At 50.5% G+C, this 16396-nt stretch overlaps 1 protein-coding gene across 13 annotated transcripts in view; it reads right to left on the bottom strand.

Annotated features, from left to right (window-relative positions):
• The window catches only part of CAMK2G (calcium/calmodulin dependent protein kinase II gamma), a 110809-nt gene that overhangs the window by 60646 nt on the left and 33767 nt on the right, over positions 1-16396 (bottom strand). The window lies entirely within an intron of this gene.

The following is a 16396-nucleotide window of genomic DNA, read 5'->3' as shown; positions in this document are numbered from 1 at the left end:
AAAGGACCTGCTGCCACCTCAGAGAAACGGTGGGGAAGAAAGGCAGAGCAAGAGGGAGAAATACACAGCTACTGCTTGGGCACGGCTGTCACATGAAGCAGGGACTGCTGCCAGCTCCAACGAGCCGTAAAGGTAACCATGCTGCAGCACCCATGGCCCGCATCACTGGGGAAATGCTGACCCAGCACTTCCAGATCTCCAGGCGAGAAGTCCTGCCTAAATGCTAAACATGCCTGTTCCAGCCCAAAGGCAGTATCAGTTTAAGCAGGACAGTCATCTGGATTAAAGACAAACACATCAAGGAGAGCAGAAAATAGTTTCTCCTCCTAAGAAATGTAATATGCATGATGGCAAGAAAAAGAGAGGGAGCTAAGGCCACTCTGCCCATCCCAGCCAAAGAACAGAGGCTGCTTAGCTGCTGAGGCTCAGACAGGAGATTTTTACTCCATTAAAGCACAGTTTTGCTGAAAGGAGCTGAGGGAGGGAAATATTTGGGGCAGCCCCAGAAGCTGCTGAACTCTTAACCTTTGGGGATGCAGATGTGTAGAAAGAGGCAAGAAAAGAGGACTGCCCTCCCTCCTAGCCCAACCAGATAAAGAGAACAACAAAGTAAGCTGCCTGACCTTGACATTTCTCCTCCAGCAGATCTTCAGCACATAGGGTTGAAAACAGACCTTCTCTGCATCCCCTGGGCCACCCAAGTTTTTCCTCAGGAGGAAGCAGGGCCTTGGCTGCTTGGGCTGCTCAGCAGATCCCTGGTAGAAGCGCAGCATCCTCTGACTTACAGGAACCCCACTGGAGACCCACATCAGCAAGGCCCCACTGCACTGCCCTGCCTGAGAACAGCCTGCACAGCTCCATGGTCTCTGTGTGGTCTTCCCTTCCCTCTGCACAGAAAAGCTTTGAATAACTGTTCTCTTCCCCCTGAGCAGAAGAGAGAGACCAAGGCAGATCGCAGCTCAGAATACCTCTCCCAAGCTGGGAATAGCAGCCCAGGGCACTGCAGGATTTCTGTCTTCTTTCCCACTGCTGAATTGTAGAAAGTGTCCCAATTAATATTTTATATGGGCTGAGATGTGCTTACATCCTCATCTGCTGCTGTTCAGGGAGGGGGGGGAAGGTAAATTACTCCTTTCATCTCTCCTTCCTTCTCAGTTCTGGAAATTATTTTTGTTGTTGCATATATTTTACAGCTCCATGCCAGAATCACTCCAGCAAAGTAGCAGGCGGCAGGAGAGCCTGGAGAGGATCCATGCAGTGCACCAGGGCCTGGGGAGCCAGCGCTTCCTTGCCTGCATTGCTAGGAGGGCCTTGGCTCCCCTTTTAGCAGCATCTTACAACCCAAGTTTCGCAAAACAGTTGCAAGGTAGCAGGCTGCGCTGCGCACTCTGCACCCAGGCCACGCTCTCGGAGCAGGACCCCGGTTGCAGAAGAGCTATTCGTAACCCGCGCGCACGCCTGGCTCTTGCAAATTCCCCGCTTACCCTCCCAGCTCTACTTGGAACCCCTACAGGAGGGGATCCTTCGCCCACCTAGATCACGTTGCCTTCGTGCACAGTTACACTCGCTGGCAATCTGTTCCCAAGCACAAGGACGTGGGGAAGCAGACAGCAAAAACAGCTGAGCAAAAGGGGAAGGAGAGGTAAGACGTTATCACGTGCTCCTCAGCCACCAAGTCCTGACAGCCAGGACGGACAGCTGATGGGAGCGAGGCTCAAACAAAATGACAAAACCATCAAAATGCCACGGGAGATGTAAATCAAGAGCAATTGCTCCCCTGCAATCCTACACCCTCTTGCAGAGGGAGAGGAACGGGCAGGGCAGCTAGCGATCACAGGCAGCAGGCGCAGCACAACTTGTGACAGGAGGTCAGCACCCCGCTCCCTGGCCCTCCAGCACCGCACGGCCTGGCCGCAGACCAGAAGAGGAGTACAGCACTCTGGTCACAAGGTACAGGAAACTATTTCTGGTCAGGGGAAAGCATACCACACTGTTCTGTCTCCAGGGCAACAAAACAGGCCAATTCAAGCACAGCTCGCAGAGAGAAAGCATGCTCCTCGGCGCACGGCCGCGCCAGCCCAGCAGCACCAGCGTGGCAGCGCCAGCCCTGCAGCGAAAGGTCAGCCTGGGCTGGGCTCCTTGCCTGCTTTGCAGGATCACCCCTCCCAGGCAACACCGCATCACACCCCAGCTCGTGACCTGCGAAACAGCCCCCATGCCCCAGGAGAGTCCCTGCATCACCTGGTGAGCCTTTGGCACAGCATGGGCATTGCGCTCCCGTTCCGGGCATCAGTGGCAGAGTCAAGTCAGTGCTTGGGGCAAACAACCCGGTATCTAAATACTTGAGCAATAAGCAGGGAATTGAAGTTTTTTCTTCTCTCTCTCTGCTCTGACAGCAGTTATTCACAATAGGAAACAGAAAAAAAAAAAAAGAAAAAAGAGATTGCCAGTCCAGTAGAGCCGAAGGTTGGGCTTGAGGACATGCTCTGCAGTGGCTCACAGGACCACAGCTCTCCTTGACTGCATCAGGAGAAGGATGAGGAGAAGATCCAGGTTCAGATCCCTGCCTGATCAAAGCTAATAGTTTCTCCTCCCTCTCCCCAAAACACCAAGATGATTTCTGCAATGCACCTGTGGAGTGAAGGCAGAAGCCCGGTGTGTGGCTGGTGAGTGCAGTGGCACACCCCGAGCCACCGCAGGATCCCGTCTGGGGCAATAAGCTCAGCTCCTGCTTCTCACCAACCTCTCACCAACCAAACAACTTCCACCAGTAATCTCCATACCTTGCCTAAAACATCCTTTAGAGAACAGAACAGTTCATGTTCAAGACTTCGAGTGATAAATAAAGCCATATATCCACAGGAGTTACTCCAAGCGTTAGTTACCCTTCCCGTCAAAACTCTGTGCTGCCGTTCCAAGTCTGAATTCACCCATCTCCTGTTTCCAAATATTGGATTTCATTAGGCTCTTTTCCTGCTAAGTTACAGAGCTGTCTAGCCCTGAACAATAGCTGATGCTTAAAACTTAAGTACAGGATATTACAAGCACTCATCTAATATTCATTTCATGTTTTCCAGCCAAAAAAAGAGGCTCCTGCTGTTTAGACAGCCCTTCTATCTGCGATCTGAAGCGGTGACTATCTACCTGGACAGAAGAGCGCAGTTTATGCAGACTACTTGTAGCAAAACTAAAAACATAAATGCTTAAAGAGATGGTGCTAAAAGCAGCAGGACAATACCTTCCCACGTTGGACATGCAAACTAAAGTGTGAATATTTATGCCTAGTTATCAGGCCTTTGTTTGGAAAAGATTTCTGCATTTGTGTTCAACGGCTGGAACTATATTTAGTCAAATGTCTCTCACTTGATTGCTCTGCAAATACTGCTCTAGTATTTGTACCATTACTTTAGCCCCGTTCTAGTAATGCTAATACCACAGTTCTTCAGAACACACCTGATAGGAAACTAACTGCTCACAGAACTGGGATTTCTTTGGTTTGGGTTCCGACCTGTCTGGGAGTTTGCTTGAACAGAAAACAGGAATATTGTTTGCAGCCTTTGTCAAAGTGAAGGACCTGCAAAAGTAAAACTGCATCTTGTGATGTGAACACGCAGCCCCTGGAACTGCACGGCTCACGCGTACCAGATGGACAGAAGTGGCGACGCACAGTTCACGTCCCAGATGTAACCATCACTGAGCTGGATAAATCCAAAACCCAGCCCAAGAGCAGAAGACAACAAACCAAACCCATGATAATTTAGTCTGTATGGTATAAATGCATCAGACTTCAGCAGGAAAATAGGAAGCAATGTAAAACATAGGTGCCCCAAACAGAAATATAAAGCAAAACACGGGTGGCTTTCCCTCACAACAAACTGACAATCTCCAACAGGGCGGGGAGTATGACTAGTTGTGAAACAAAAGAGCGTTTCTGACTCTTCTGTAAGAAAATCCTTTCAGTGTCTGACCACCTCAGTCTGTTACCGCACAGACGCTGTGGCAGAGATGGAAGGAGAACAAAAAAACCAGCTTCTGGGCTCCGTTCTACTCGAGGGAATCAGTTCTCAATTTTCTGCTCTAGCATCTGTCTACAAGCACTGCTGCTTGGCAGGCTTACTCCTCACCAGTTCTTTCTCCTCCAAGGGTAGCAGAAGCCTGGAGAAGAACATTTTCAGCCACACAGACAGGGCACAGGACACCTACAAATTGCCGCAGCCTAGAGCTGTCAAGTGAGAACATTTATATAACACCACCAAAAAAAAGATGAAGAAAAAGGTCACTGCGCTTCATCAGTCTGTTAGGAAGCAGAAGGGCGGAGGGGGGGCTGCAGGGGAAGCAGAGGGAAACGTGCCTGCATGGAGCTGTGAGGTGCTTGCAAAAGGCTAGATCCAGTAAAAGACACCTGCAACCAAGCCAGGAGCAAGACAAGTTCCAGGCAAGTGGGGTTTGGGCTGAATGTGAGCTGGGGAAGGCAGCGAGGTGGCCGGTACTGACGCTGCCACCCTGCACATGCCGCTAGCACAAGCCCTGGCATCACTGGATGAAGCTCTCCAGAGATGCAGAGGGTGATGTGTTTTGGCTGTGATACAAACACAGCACCCAGCCAGCATCCTGCTGTAGGCACCCCAAAGGAGCCGTGACCAGGAGGTTTAAAGAGCCCTGCCTTTTGCACCGCATTCACCCCTCCTGTCCTGGAGCAGGCCAGGGTGTTTGCTCCAGGAGCAAACATCAGCAAAACTCTGCCTGTTTCTGATCGCTCCTTCTCCTGGCAAGCAAAAGACAGCACTGAAAAGTAATTGAAAGAACGGACAAAACAGTTACTGAAATAAAGCCAAACATCATTTTATCAGAGAAAACGACTTCACACCTACCTGAAAACAAGGTGGAAAAAGTGAGCTCTACCATACTTGCTTCAACCAGTGCTACAACCAGCACTGCTCAGCAATGGCCCCACACGCAGAGGAGCACACCCACTGCTGTATTTATTTGCTCACTTTATCCAACTGCAACTATACCGAGGTCATGTGGCTAAAGCTCACCCTTTATTTAGCACACCTGCCTCAAAAAAGCAAGAAAGAAAAAGCATGTTTCTCGAGCTATCTAAAAGTTTAGGCACCCCAATGGGAGGGCAGATTCTTCCCTAAGCACAGGAAAAAGAAGAAACAAAATTCACACTTAGATCTCCCATGTTTAATGAAAAACTTTGCTAGGAAGAAAAAACCCTGCTTCTCTCTTTGCCAGTAGGTAATCTTGCTGCTCCCAACTGGCCCGTATTGCGTGGACTGCTCAGGAACACAGCTCACCTGTCCTCATCCCGCACTAGGACCACGCTTTCCCCCTGCAGCTGAAGGAGGCCTGAAGACAGCATTCCTGGGGGAATACGCTCCAGATTACATTTCTCAGAATGGGAAGAGGCCGGAAGAGGAATCAAACCCAAGACAATAAATTCAGTTTGATTGCTGTCATCATGCCAATTCTGGGAGATAGTCAATTGGTGCCAGCTGCTATGATATCTTCTGAGTTGCTTCAAGACAGAAATCGAATTTGCATCAAATACATTTTGTAGCATGAGACTAGTCTGAGCCTTCAGGTTGCTTCTTTCTTTTGTGTGCTTGTTTAAGTTTATACTTCCCAAGTCATTCCCAGCAGAACGTGCAAGCTCCCTCTTCCTGGAGCTCAGGCCACAGACTTAGCCCATACTCCGTCTTTCCCCAACATCGCTGCGTTACAGAACAGCGGAAAGCACTCAACACTGGGGTCAGGCTGGCACAAGGCAGCGTGCCATGCAGCACCACCTGCTTAAACCCAAATACCAGCAAGTCTCCAGGCACCTCCATCTGCCCTTCTGCAGAAGCTATGAGAAGGAAGAAGATGATACTAGCCCCTAGAAATGACCAGAGGCCTGTGTACATTCAGTGTATTCTTTCTGATAATTGCTAACAGCAGCTGCCTAAAGAAAAATATAAGAAAAGCAAGCATGGAACAACCCTTCCCAAATGCTCGCCCTCCCTCCAGCTCTTTGTGGCTCAGGACTTGTACGTTTCCACTGTGGTACTGCTGTGCTCCCAGCTCAAAGACCAGCTATCCCAAATAGATCCGTACCAGCGTACCGCCCTCCTTCCAGACAACGCTACTGAAAGCCAAATGCTGTTTTTAAGCCCCCCAGTGCAGGAGGACCCCAGCAGCACCATGTCCCAAGGGCAAGGACATCCATCACCTCGCCGCTCCCACCAGAAACCCCTCTGCTGCGGCAGCCGTGCAAGAGCCACGAAATAAGCAGGGCGCAAACACTGCTGGAGCGAGCAAGTGAAAACGAAAGGGCAAAGCCGCCCTTCCTCACCCCGGGAAAGCTGGACAAACAAGACAGTGGTGAAATCCTCATCACTTGCCTTCAGCTACTGGCAAAGCAGGAGGTTCAAGAGCTGACAGGACACAAATACAGGACTTCTTTCACAAAATGCTGGCAAATGCGCTTCCTTGACAAAGTTTCCTCTAGCCAAAGCCTGAAGGTGATTACCTTGTACCAGCATTTTCCCACGCCCTCCTGACCTGCCTGAAACAAACAACTCCCCCCCCACACAAGCAGAATACTAGTCCTAAAAGTACAGACACACGGGCCTTAGGAAGAGCCAGAAAGCTCACACAGCTTGTAATAGGTTGCTTTTCCACACATCAGCAACTGGAACCCCCCAGGAACTGCTGTTCTGGGAAAGCAAAGCAAAAAATGGAAGGAACAAACTGCACGAACTTAGAAGTACTACCACTTCTTTTTGTTCAAATAACACAGAAATCAGATTACCAACAACACATAGCGGAAGACATGATGGTTTAAGTCATCATGTGCATCCCTGACTAGTGCCCTGAAAAGTGGCCAGGTAAATTTATCCTCTTTTCCTGCATTTCTTTACATTGTACTTAGCAAAGAATTTGACTGAAGGCAGATAGGAACATACATACAACAGTGGCAAAAGGAAAAAAAATTAAAAATACTTAAAATAGATGGATCTTTAATAAAAAAGAGTCTCCATCTTTGTCATTGCAATTTCTCTGCTTGTCCTTCAAAGCCTCCTTTCCTTTTCACATGCATGTTTTGCCGTTTATCAGCACAACCCATCCGACACATGCCTTGGGATTAACCAGCAGGCGGACCTGCGGGCAGAGAGGAATTCCTGTCCTCTGCTTTTCAGAGGAATGCTCTCCCTGGGCACAACCTCCTGTCCGCCTCACAGAGCAAAGGCAAAGCAGCCTGATGTGTGCAGCAGGAGGAAGCGGGGAGCTCGGCTCGCATACACACCAGCAACTTTCCAGGAACTTCACGAGCCGCAGGCGGTCCCATCACTGACTCAGCGCTGCGCCTAGAGGCAAGTTGCCCCAGTCACCGCTACTGAGGTGGCACGCTGAGGTTCGGGGTGTTCAGGCCTGCCGTGCCACCCCTGCCTACCAAGGCGCAGATAAAGCCAGAGTGGGTATTTGCTCTCCCTCACTACCGTCTGATCTATATGATTTGTCTCCTCCAGTGATTTTACCGGTTGATCCTTCACACATGCTCTAGCCAAGGGTTTCTGAGCACTTCTGGGGCACTCCACCCCAGATACCTGCAGATGAATGACCCCAGGTGTCCCCTGACTCCTCACCCGCACTGCTCCGAGCCTGCCAAGCAAACCATGAATGCTCCCAGGAGGCAGGCGGCTGCCCACATACACAGGGGGCCTGGACTTGCTGATTCAGCAGCACCCACTGCATACCACGGCACCACAAACAGCTGCCAATGGCCCTCCATCTCCAGGGTGGCAGAGAGGACCTTTGTCTGACACCACCTACGGGCATCTCTAAATGGGGTACACTGGAGACCATGAAAAGGACATCAACAGAGCGAGAACCCCTTGGTGTGCTCTAACTCTCATCATTCAGCTTAAGATCTTGCCTGCAGCAAACTCCATGGCATCACCAAAGCCAGCACTGCAAAGCAATGTGAAGGCTGAACCTATTCGCATGCACCAGCATATAGAAAGGGAAGGGGCAAGCACCCAAGTGATCCAATGTAGGCATAGCTCTGAGATCGACTTAGAACAAAGCAATCTGGGCAAAGGAGCTCATCCTGAGCTTGCTACAGCACTCCGAGCAGCATTTTGGTTCCCAGCATTTCACTGCTGAGGTTACCTTCCTGTGCCAAGTTAACAGCTCTGGCTGCAGAAGTCAGTACCTACAGCCTGTTGCTGTTACCCAGAGTCCTACCACAAATCTACCATCATAGCTCCCCACCAGTTCACCTCCACCTGCTCTGCTGACTACTGCAAGGAGCCGTTTTGTGCTCCTTGCAGAGAGACGTCTCCTTGCTTCCTCCTGCCTCGTCCTCCAGGATGAGACAGGAGAAAGGCCTGCCCTGTAGCAGGGGGCTCCGGGAGCCATCCTACAGCAGGACATCCCAGCACCTCTCCACACCTTCCTCCTGCCTCGCTAGGCCAGAGGTCAGCACCCGCAGACATAGGCAGATAAAAGCTCAACCAAGGGCAGGAATTCTCTTATCTCGTTCTATCTGCTGTGGCCATAAGGCAGTAACTGCACCAGCCTCCGTCCTGACCCAGGAAGCAGGGGCGTGTAGCTGTGCTCCTACCACAAATCCTGAAACTGCCCCTCTGGCCAGCCTGGCTGGGTGCTGCTTGAAGGCCTCCGCAAGTTTGCGATGCACATGACGGGGTTTTAGCTCTGTTCAGACACATTTGGTCAGTGGAGATTCAAAAGCCGAAGAGATCCTGCCTCTCAGAAAAACAAAGACCTGTGGGATATGAACACAACTAGCAAAATAAATGAACTCTTCAAACCAGAAGATGCTGCGCTCTACGGCCAGTTAAACAATTTCCCCTTCTTGCACCAACAGAGCAAAAATTAGTGCGTGGTCACCTCCGACCTCGTATCCCCCAAGACCATCCCACATCCTTCAGCTCAGAGCATGTGTCTAGCCCAGCTTTTGAAACATGCCCCCCTCCATGGCCTGCACCCCAGTGCTGCCCCAGAGCCCTCCCCTTCCCCCCACCCCACACAGCGTGCCGTGGGGCTGCGGTTGAGCCTGTTCCCCTGCGTTTTGCCTCCTGCAGCTCGCGCTTTCCTCTGCGGCCCCACATCCTGCAGCACTCATTCCCCCAAGCCCACATCTCCAAGCACCCCCAGCTTCCCCAAATCCAAGGGGCAGACGTCCACTCCCGGCCCCCAGACCCAGCTGCACACAGGGCAGCCCCAGTCGAGCCCTCCCATCCCTGGGTCCCCATCCGCAATGGCACCAGTTTTTTAAGCTGCATTTTGCAAGTAAATCACGTGCTCGGCTGCTAGTTTGGGTGCAGAGCCAAGAAACACTCCAGTGCATAGGGGAGGGGAGCTGGTGTATTTTTTGTTTCATGTGCCCAGCTCACCAGCAGCTTTGCTGAGAGCGAGAGCAGAACTTGGCCCCCACACTCCCTCCCCCAGATGCTCTTGCTTGGTAGTAGGAAAAAAAATAATACAGTATTAAAGGTAAGACAGAGGGGAGGAACGTGCTCTGCTTCTCCACTGGTGCTGTGGTGGTTCCTCCTACCCAGCTGGAAGCTGGAGAGCCCCATGAAATACTGCAGCACAAACCACGTCTGATGTCCCACCACAGCACCTCTGGGCAAAGGGTCTGGGGCTGTTTGTCACCATGCCACGGCCCTGTGCCCAGCAGAAGGCAGAGATGGGGGCTTGAGGCACGAGGAGGCAGGAGGCTGCAGCTGCAATGCTAACTTGCACAGGCCAAACTATGTTTTTTGGTCAGAAAGCTAGGGAGGCACTGTCTGAGAGCAGACAGGCTGGCTGTACAACACGTGGTTAAGTCGACAGCAACCCAACAGAGTTTTCTGCAGGGTTTAAGAAAAGAAAACTGATTTCTGAAATAAACACACAGACTAGGTTTTCGAGGAGTTCCACACACTTGCCGCACAAGGAGCTGGAGAGACAAACACACACAGCAGCATCTCAGCTCACACAGCGCCAGGTAATGTTTTTCTTAGCTGCCCTTTGCAGCTCTAATTGTCCCTAGTCCTACAGACCACAAGCAGAGATTTGGGGAAACTGAAATTTCAGTGAAGTTCTGGAAGACAGATATTTACATGGGGGAAAAGTGATCTTGGGAAAGAAACGGACAAAAAGATCCCACAGAAGACTAGCTACTTTTGGTCAGAGAACCTCCAGGCATGTACCATTTACTACACAGCCCGACAAGCCCTGCAGCACACGGGTTTTTCCCCTGTCTTTAAAGAGATGGAGGAAACCAAAGCAGAGGTACTGAAGCCAGAGCCCATGTCAGTGACAAATCCGTGAACAAGCTCAGATCTTTGGAATTTCAGGCCCCCACTACCAGATTTTTCACCCTTCTACAGAAAGAGAAATGAGGACAGAAACAACACAGCTTACATCTAATGGATTTTGAATCATTTCTCAAAGCGCTGAGTGACAGGAGCAGCATTACCACTGCTGCAATACCTCATTCTATCTCCCACCAGGAAGCACAAAACCCTACCTCACTGACATACTAGGACCTAGCCAAGTGTTATTACAAGGCCCGGTGCTCAGCAGAAGCGCAAATAATTAAATAAAGCCCAACATTTACCCTGTTCGGGTGGAACTGCCGCCCAACCAAGGCTGCGTCATGCTGGGCAAGAGGACCTTGGTGTGGCGCAGAGCGGGCTAAAAGCCATCACACCGCGCGTCACCATGCCTGCTTGCCCATTTCCAAGGAAAGAGGCTCTTGACGCACCTCTTCTCCAAAAAAGCAGCTGCTGTGCTCCAGTTTTGATTTATTGCCTGGCTAAGTTAATTTCTTGTTTTGCTGAATGTTTAATGCTTCTGGCTAGAAGATTCAGATCTTGTTTGTCTGGGGGCATTTAATGCTGTGACTTTACTGTAATACTAGTTGTAAGGCCACCTACAGCTTTTTCCCCAAAAAGTCTTTTGCTGTTGTTTGGATCTAAATTATGTGGTACGTTTTGGCACCGAATTCCACCGCACCAGACCAAGACAACTGACACTTGCCAAACCTCAAGAGACGGATAAATTCTGCGACTGACAGACAACAGCCCTGGAAGAGCTGTCCCCGCTGATGAAGTCCACCCCGCACACTACCCCAAAAGCAGAGGCTGACTGAGGTCTTGGGGATGGAGCCACAGCTCGTGTGATCCCAAAGCACACGGGTCTTAAGTTGCTGTCTATCCCAACCAAAAAAAAGAGAGGGGAGAAGGAAGGTGTGTCAGGAGGAAAAAAGACAATGCCGTGAAACAATTATTGAAGTGCTAACATCAGTACTACAAAGCAACTTCCTCTCTTGACGGTGAGTTTTCATTTTGGGGGTGGCGGTAGGGAAGAAGTTGAGCCAACATGTCTAAAGACTAAATCCTCCTTTTTCTACAGAACACTCAAATGAGGAATAGCGGAGAGAAAGCTGCTCCCACACTACCCACCAGACAGCCTCAGCTCCGATCCGAAAGGAGTACTTCCGCCGCTCTCAGCATGTTACTTTGACCTGCACAAGCTGAATTTCGAACCAAAAAAAAGCAAACAGGGCATGGTCTCCTACAAGCAGAGCCCAAGCAGCCTTCCACAGCCCCACAGGTGCTGCACGAAGCCAGGATCCAGCCTGCAGAACCCCCTACTAAAAGAGGTGCCCCAGCAGCCACAGCTTCCAGCGAGCAGTAAGGTGAAAGTGGCTCCTCATGCTCCCTTTTTGCCATCTGCACCTGAGCAGACGAGGCCTGGGACCATGCCCATCTTGTCAACAAAACTACCATCTCCCTCCTTCAGCCTCTCCCCTCTTGGTTCTCCTGCCAGGCAGCGTACTTGGCTTCTGCAGTCCGTCAGCACACCCGGCAGCAGACAGCCGCAGCAGCCTGAGTGCTGCGTGTTGTGCCGAGGGAACGCTGCAACCCCAGCACAGAAACACGGAGCGTCTCCTGAGCTGCTTACATCTAACGAGCACGATCCGACAAGACAGCAGCCGAAGGGCAGGGAGGCCTAGAAAGCGTGTCCTTGGGGCACTAGTAAATACCAGCATGAAATGTGCCTCTAAAAGACAAACATAAAGGGCACACCGAGCAAGGAACACAGGCAGGAGACAACGATGAGGACTCAGGAGGTGTCTAAAGGGAAGCCAAAGCTGTGATAGAAAGAACAGAGCATGGGAAGGAGAGAGCAGTGCAAGGAAAACAGAATTACATCGGAAGAGAAAGCCCAGCTCAGATGAGATTTGCCGGCCTCGGCAAAGGGGAGCAGAGGGCAGCACAGTGGCTGCCTGGGGGATGCCTTTCTCCTCCACAGGCCACAGACCCCAGCACCAGCCCCACGCACTGCTGACTGTGTCACCCACCGGCTCCACTGAAAGTGCGCCTGGTAGCCTCTGCTGAGTTTACCAACTGTTGTCACGAAGGGCGATCAGTTTTCCTTTTTAACCACTATTTAAAGGAGTTCCTGTACTGCACGCTGCCCCCACGCTCATCTTCCACCACACCAAGAAACATGTTTCTCTCAGTTCAGCTGGGGCAAAGCCATCAGAGCCGCCAGTCACCATGGCCGAGGTGGTGCCCACAGAGGGAAATTCAGCCTTCGACCATCAGCCAACATCCAGAACAGTGACCGCGGTGTTGGCTGATCAGCTTAGGAAGTTTCTGCCTCCAGCCCATCTGCTTGTTCTCACCTCCTCAGCCGAGTCCAGTGCCAGATCAGCTGCTTGGGTGGCAGCCCTAGGATTAGGGAGGGAAAAAAAGAGGCAGAAAAGACGATTTTAAGTCTACCCTTAAGTCAGCTGAGCTTCGAAGGCAGTTGATAAAATTAACAGCCTTAACAGGAACTGCCCACTGCAAACAGCAACCAAATAAAGCTGCTAGCTCCCAAATGGCTGATGACCAAGCCACAGCTGTGATGGGGGGAGGCGAGGGGGAGAGCACGCATGAATCCTTGAATGAGTCACTCACTCCCTGCATCCCTGCTGACCTAGATAAACACCGCTGCCAGCCGGCAATGGGTGCTGCAAACCAACCCTTAAGCCCACAGCATTCCTGCTGCTCATCCCCTGGCGGGCACAGAGCCTGCCCTGAGCACCGCAATCGCTGTGCAGGTGGGCAAGCAGGAGAGGTGCTCACAGCCAGGAGGGCTCCTGCCTCCCTTCGCGGTGCCAAGATCTCTGTGCCTCTCCTCATCCTTTTGCCTGCTGTCAGATGTCCCCCTCAAGGGCTTGGGGGATCTCTGGCAGGTGAGAATGCACTATAAAGCTCCCTTTTAGAAGGGGAAAAGACTGCAAAAATGTGAAAGCAAAATAAAATAAAATATAGTGATGAAGGCTCTGTGTATGAAGCTGCTGCTCAGCCCCATACCAACACTGGTTTGTTTCCAGCACTGGCTGCCCATTTGCACCACCCGAGGAATGAGTTCTGTCCTGGTTTCAGTTAGGACATAGTTAATTTTCCTCCTAGTAGCTGGTAGGGTGCTATGTTTTGGATTAGGATGAGAAGAGCGCTGATAACATGCTGATCTTTTAATTGTTGCAGAGCAGTGCTTACACCAGGCCAAGGACTTTTCAGCTTCTTGCTCTGTCCTGCCAGCGAGCAGGCTAGGGGTGCAGCAGGAGCTGGGAGGGGACAGACCCAGGACAGCTGACCCAAACTGGCCAAAGGGGGATTCCATACCATCTGACGTCATGCTAAACAATATATAGGGGTGGCTGGCCGGGGTGGGGCGGCCGGCTGCTCGGGAATAGGCTGGGCATCGGTCAGCGGGTGGTGAGCAATTGCATTGTGCATCACTTGTTTTCTTACACATTATTATTATTAATATTATTATCATTATTATTATTATTGTTGTTGTTATTATTTCCCTGTCTTAATAAACTGTCTTTATCTCAACTCACAGGCTTCACTTTCCCATTTCTCTCCCCCATCCCAGAGAGGGAGGGGGGAGGGTGAGCAAACGGCTGTGTGGTGTTTAGCTGCCAGCTGGGTTAAACCACAACAAGCTCTGATGGACCACATCAGGACTGCCTTGCCTCAATGATGTGCTTCAGAAAGAGGGCAGCAGCAAGCCTGCTAACTACCCCAGAGCAGAAAACGCATCAGAATTAAGAGCAAATTACACTGAGTCTAAACTAACGCCTCCCCTACAGATGCACCAAGGACAGGGAACCAGTTTGAAACTGATGCTCCAGCTAGTTACATCTCTACAACACAAAAGAAAGCCTTAAGTGGTGAAATACTGAGGCACCACAGCTGCGAATCCTGCAGTAAAGTCATTCAGTGTTTTAAGAACAGAGGGTTTTAAATAAGTGCATACTGCATTCACCATGGGAAGGCTATTAGAAGTTCACTATCCTCACCTACTGAATATGCGACAGATTTCTTTCCCCCAGTTTCACTGGTGTACAAACGCTATGAGGAACAGGGGAGGGGAAAAGGAAAGGAACCTTGAAAGACCAGGAAGATAGTGTTTGCTGCATCTGCAACACAGGCACACAACTGGATGCTGAGGATTGCAGCAGCAGCAGTTGGCTGTGCCAACGGCACACGGCAAAAAGAAAGGGTCAGGCTACAGCTCAAAGTTCCAAGCTAATGATGTTACACACTAATTTGTAAAGTCTGTCTCCTACACCACACAGGTTTGAAAACTTCCCTCACCCCTTAGTTCCCTTGGCCACAAAGTGACAAAACACAGAGGACCTGTGTAAAACATGGCTGTGCTCACATTCAGTTATAACCACCTGAGACACCTCTAACTTCTCCTCCAAACTGTACGGGAAGTATTTGGGGGAATGCAAAGAACTAAAACAGCAGCTTCTCCTTCGCCTAACCCACCAATCCCTCTAGGACTTTTCTGGGTTGAAGATGTACCTTATGCCCTACCACAAAAAACAAAACTAACAAAAACATCTCCACTTTGTGAATGCAAAGCTTCCTTGGTTACACTTTTTAAGACGTGAGATACACAGACAGATTGCAACATGCTGTCATACACATCTAAAGGCACAGAGCACATACAGAGAAGAGCTGCCCAAGGCAGAAGACGAGGTGCTGCTCAGGGCACCTGTCTCAGCCACCAGAGCGGCGACAGCAAATGCTGCCGAACACCCAGACACGCCATGCAGGGTTCCTGATACGTTCAGTATCAAGGAATATCAACAGTACAAGGGAAGCAGCAGCACTATTAGGAAAGGTCAACAGTTCAATACCACTCGTACACTCTTTCCGCAGCACCTTGGACAGCCAGGTCTGCTTGAATGCTTTGAGACCAGGTTTCCCTAAGGAAACAGCAGCCAAATCAAACACATCTGAACCCATATATCATAATACTAAAATGCAAAGAGAGGAGTGTTTCTGCAGTGTTCAGATCAACATAGCTCCCACCAAGAAACAGACGCCTCTCAAGTCTCCTGGAAAGCCAACGCGAAGGTGTCCTGCCTTACAAAGGCCTGTCTCCTACCCAGCTCCACCAAATGTACAAAGCCCAAAAAAATCACAAGCAAGACACAGCAAATCCCTGCTGTGAAACATGGTCCAGGGACTCAGCGAACTATGGAGAGCCAGAGGGAAAAAGCTGCCGGTTCTGTTGTGCTCCAAAACACCACATGGAAACGCAGCAAGGGACAGCTCAACCACTGGCCTCAGAGACCTGGGAAAATGTCTTTATTTCCCTCGATGTGTCGACTTGGTCAATCCACTACCGCTGCAGTGTAATCTCTGCTTAACTGCTCTGAGCATCTGGCTCCTGAGCACTGAGCGTACATCACACACACCCTGCGTTCATACTTCTGGGTTGGAGGCAGATTTCCATCAACTGGCTCTGGTCCTGCTCAGGCAATCGATCACCAGTTGTCATACCTGAAGCTGGCATTTCTTTAGCCAAATTCTGGGACCTGGGGCAAGACAGTCCTTATCTAACTGCCTGGGAGCACAAGAACTCAAAACCTCAGGGGCTCTGGGAGAAAGAAGTCGCTGCGTTGCAGAGCCTGCAGCACGAGTCTGTTCTCTTCGGAAATCGATGCTGTTCTGCTACCAACAGCTTATGCTAACTTGTAGGTGGTGAATGTTTCCCTTTTGTGACCAGAGCTTGATTTCATGTCTAATTCCAGTGCAGATCTCTTGCCTTTGAGGTCCATTTCCCTCTCACGCTCCTCCCATCTCTACCTACTTGTGGACTTTCTTGCTTCGCATTGTGACTGATAGACATTGTTTCTAAATCAGGATCATTTTGAAGCAGATATAACTAACCAAAAAGGCATATAGAAGAAAATGCGTACTTCAGCTATTTGTAATAAAGTCAGCCAGTAACTTCACACAACTCTATATTCAGAAGGTACCCAGCAGACAGCTGAGAGCCACTGGTGACCACAGAAGCCAGGCGGACACATGAC

Source organism: Anser cygnoides, chromosome 7 (genome assembly GCF_040182565.1).
Source record: "Anser cygnoides isolate HZ-2024a breed goose chromosome 7, Taihu_goose_T2T_genome, whole genome shotgun sequence".
Taxonomy (NCBI): domain Eukaryota; kingdom Metazoa; phylum Chordata; class Aves; order Anseriformes; family Anatidae; genus Anser; species Anser cygnoides.
Note: the sequence above shows the minus strand (reverse complement) of the source record. Positions and strands in the feature narration are given on the sequence as shown.